The following is a 4,496-nucleotide window of genomic DNA, read 5'->3' on the forward strand; positions in this document are numbered from 1 at the left end:
ATTAGGAAGAGAGATTTTTTAGGAATTGGGCGAGAAGTTAAAATTTCAGGATTTTGTTACTATATATAGTATAGATAGATTGATTGATTACAATAGGAATTGTATTACACTATTTTATAATATTAGAATGGAATTTTAATGCAGAATTATTGTACGAATGGGAAAGTAGAAATCAATATATTTTATTAGGAAGAGAGATTTTTTAGGAATTGGGCGGGAAGTTAAAATTTCAGGATTTTGTTATTTTATATAGTATAGTATAGATTGATTGATTACAATAGGAATTGTGATAGGAATATTTTTGTAAGTTTTGATGAGCCAAATGTACTTTAGATCCCCTTAGTTTTAGGTCTTTTAGTACAAGCATCATAAATCAGAATATCAAGTCAAAAGGAATCTACCATAGGAAGAACAAAATTAATTTTGGTCCAACGAGTATTCATCCGAGAAAGAAGCATAAAGGAATGACATTGCAAGAAATAATCGGATGAGCCTAATGGTGAAATGGTAGAAGTCCTTACTCAAAACGATCACTTTCGAGATCAATTCCCCCCCAAGAACTTATCTTTTACAAGTCAAGTTTTCGGACAAGCACAATGTTCCTAAAGGAGCACGATGTGGCAAAGAAGCAAGATGTTCAGAAAATGAATAAATTCGAAGGAATTTATTTTGGATCAGCCCACATGCCACAAGAGTCCAAAATTGCCTGAAGATATTTGATCAGAACGGAAAAATATTTATGAAGACATGAATATAAAAACTTATCCTAGAAATAAATTCTATCAAGATGAATTTATTTCAAAGATTCGTTGGATATTCAAATTGACAACAAAAATAATATTTTAAGAAATAACTTGAAAATCAAGTTGAGATAAAATATTATTTTGTCAGGCAAGTTGACAATCAAATCAAAATTGATGATCTACTATTGTCAACAATATCAGGCTATGAAGATTCAAATTTCAAATATCAAATTATCCCACTCCAACGGATATATTTGATTGCCTATAAAAAGCCATGAAGACTTGAAGACAAGCAGAGATAGAGGTGCAATACACACGGATAGACAAAGTGAAAAATTCAAAAGTGCGAGTGCTCAAATATTCTTAGAGACTTTATCTGAATAGTCTCAAATCTAGTTGGAGAGAGATACAATTACCTTTGTAATTGTAATTGTAAAAAGAGTATAGCTGTGTGCAAAATACTCTAAGGAGTGTAGTTGTGTGCAAAACACTCATAGTTGCTAAGTGTAGCTGTGTGCAAGAAACTTAGTTGGCGTTGAGTATAGCTGTGTGCGAAATACTTGGAGTTGAGTGTAGCTGTGTGCGAGACACTCGGAGTTGGGTGTAGCTGTGTGCAAGACATCCGGAAGAAGTGCTTGTGTAGCAATTATTCACTATTGTAACTGTGTGTGGAAAATAGTGAATTACTCCTAGAAGTGAATGGAGTAAAGTGGACTAGGAAGATTACGCCACTTCCGAACCACTATAAATTGCCTCACTCATTTACATACCGCACTTACATAATTTGCTCTATTTATCTATCTTATCCGACTAACTCGTTTACTATTCACAGTTAATCTTAATCATCCGGGTTTAGTGTGTTTTCACGTATGCATGTGACTCAAACTTCTCGAGCTTAAATATTGGAATATTCTAAGCAAGTTTGACGTGTGGCATGTAACGTTCGTCACATGGTCGACGTGACACGATATTTATATACAATCTTGTATATTATTGTTATATATTGAGTGAACCATCTCCTTTATATATTCAAGATACCTATGTCACTTTACATATTATATGTACCCTTCTTACATGCGTATTTAAATTATTGGTTGGGCATAACTCTTTACATACTATTATTCCGCTGTGCAGTTTAAACTTACTCTATTTACTTGTTACTTAGAGTTGAAGTTACCAAAGAGTTATTTATTTTGAAAAAGCTTGAAAGTCTATTCACCCCCCCCCCCCCTCTAGACTTTCACCACCCTATCGGGACAAACAAATTGTATTACACTATTTTATAATATTAGAATAGAATTTTAACGCAGAATTATTGTACGAAAGGGAAAGTAGAAATCAATATATTTTATTAGGAAGAGAAATTTTTTAGGAATTGGGCGGGAAGTTAAAATTTCAGGATTTTGTTATTATATATAGTATAGATTATTAAAAAAATTAACAAAGACTCTCTCTCCACTCATGACATTGTATTGATCTTCTTGATTTATCCCGATCAATTTTATTCTGATCTTTTACCATTTAAGTTAACAAGATGAGGTTTCATCTAATGCCCGAAAATTATATTATAAGTTCCATTTTTTAGTTTAACTAGTTTTTTATTTGTGCCCAATAGTTTAACTCGATTAGTGACGAAGTTTCACAAATATTCACCTAAAATGTATTTTGTTGATGTTTTTGAATTTTTTTCACAAGTAATTCACATTATGATGAATACATTTGTAATTTGAAATAAAATTTCACAAGTAAAAGCACATTGATGTAAAAGCAATTGGAAATGAATTAAATTTTTTTAAATGTCTTTTTCTTCTAGTCTGAGTTATCTAAGCTCCCTTCTAAATTCATATTGTCATATGGGAATCCATTAATATGTGAGCTATCACATCCTCTATTCAAACCTGAATAAAGTCATCATGTGTTAACTTCAGTATAAATTCAAACAAGTATGGTCAGTGGCGGACCCAGAAAATCATCTGAGTGGGGACGAATATTAAATGACGTTAGAAATGTCAATGACAAAATATAAAATTGAACAATTATAATAAGGTAAAAATACAAACTACATTATAAATTACAATATATTTATGAGAAAACTTTAAAGTATTTATCCAGAATAATAATAATAATAATAAGTGCTTTGGTCCAACTATGTTGATTGATGACCATGTTAAAGAAGATTTAGATTCTAATTGTCTACCAAACATAATATTACATCATATTCGTAATTAATCTGATGGAGTTTGTTTTTTAATTTTTATTAATTTTTAATCATTATTAATAGTTTTGAACAACAAAAGAAACCATTGTTCTCTCAATTCTTATTTAATTATAATTTTCAATATCGTAGAAGCAATTGGTAGATTATCAATGATTAAATTTAAATTAAAGTTGAACACTAATGCTGCTTTTAATCACTCTACCGGTCAGATGGGGTACGGATGGGTATTGACGGATGATGAAGGCCGGTTCCTTCCAACGAAGAATATGTGTGTGCAGGGTTAGGGTACTGTCCATGAGGCTGAAGCATTAGGCGTTCGGGAGGCTCTAAGTTGGCTAATGGATGTAGGGATGGGAAATGTGGAAGTAGAGATGGACTCTCAGTTCGTTTTTAATGCTTTGAATTCTGTTTCATTTAACATCAGCCACAATTGGTGGTGTTGTTTTCCGTTTTGTTAAGCGATCTGCGAATGGTGTCGCCCATAGTCTAGCTAGGGAGGCCTTTTCAGTGTTAGGTTGCGGAGAATGGTTTGACACCACCCCTACTTTCATTGTAAGCGTTCTAGCAAGGGATTTAATGAATTGAGTTTTCCTTTTCAAAATTAAAATTAAAATTTACATACATTGCTCATACATTCATACCACTTCACAGTATAATAATTAAAGAAATTAATAAGGAATTTATAAATAGATCATGGCAAGCTTAGTTGAAAATAATATTTTATTTGTTCATACACAATGCAAGAATTCATTAGCACAATTGTTCATCATCATCGACATCTTGTATAACAGTTTTCCTATTAATTGACTAAACAAACCTATATCTCTCATCTGGGACATTGAAAAATTCATTAGCACAAGCGACTAATGCATTAGAGATAATATATGTGGAGTATAACTTGAGCCTTTCATCAGGCAGATCAATATCATTCTGATAAGTCATTCCTTGAGGTTTGTTGCCCTATAATTACATTTCAAAATAGATGTCAATAATTATTACAAAATATAATATAACAAATATTCATAATCCTAAAACATGCATAATCGAATTATGTTTAAAATTGAGGAATGATAAAAGGAGTAACCGCTTCATCTTGAAATGTTATAGGTTTGTACAAGGTTCCAGGTTTAGTCTTTGACTCTATTGTGTTAGACTTTTCAATAACACAAACTTTACAACTCTATTGTGTTATCTCTCTTGGAAAATCTAATTTCAAATTACATTTTAAGAACATCATCAAAATTTATAAATTACACTTATTCTTAGTATTTTCATTTTTAAAATTGTCACATTAAGAAATGAGCAATAATATGTAGTGATTCTAATAGAAAATTTATCAAATTTTTTAGTGTTTCGAAAATCTAATTTATCAAAATATAGGACTTTCCATTCTGTAACTCATCTTGAATTAATTGGTCAAGTTAGCAAGTATTTATTGAGATGATTTCCGAAACCCATTCTCGCTAAAAAGAGGGCTTGAACCCCCGACCTTGTGGTTAATAACCACACGCTCTAACAACCTGAGCTATTCCAGC

At 31.4% G+C, this 4,496-nt stretch overlaps 1 non-coding gene across 1 annotated transcript; it reads right to left on the bottom strand.

The window, feature by feature from the left end:
- Positions 1-4,422: 4,422 nt before the first annotated feature.
- TRNAN-AUU lies at positions 4,423-4,496 on the bottom strand. The gene has a single exon. It is a non-coding gene; the product is annotated as a tRNA-Asn (tRNA).

The sequence above is a fragment of the Ipomoea nil genome, unplaced genomic scaffold (genome assembly GCF_001879475.1).
Source record: "Ipomoea nil cultivar Tokyo-kokei standard unplaced genomic scaffold, Asagao_1.1 scaffold3017, whole genome shotgun sequence".
In the NCBI taxonomy this organism is placed as follows: Eukaryota; Viridiplantae; Streptophyta; class Magnoliopsida; order Solanales; family Convolvulaceae; genus Ipomoea; species Ipomoea nil.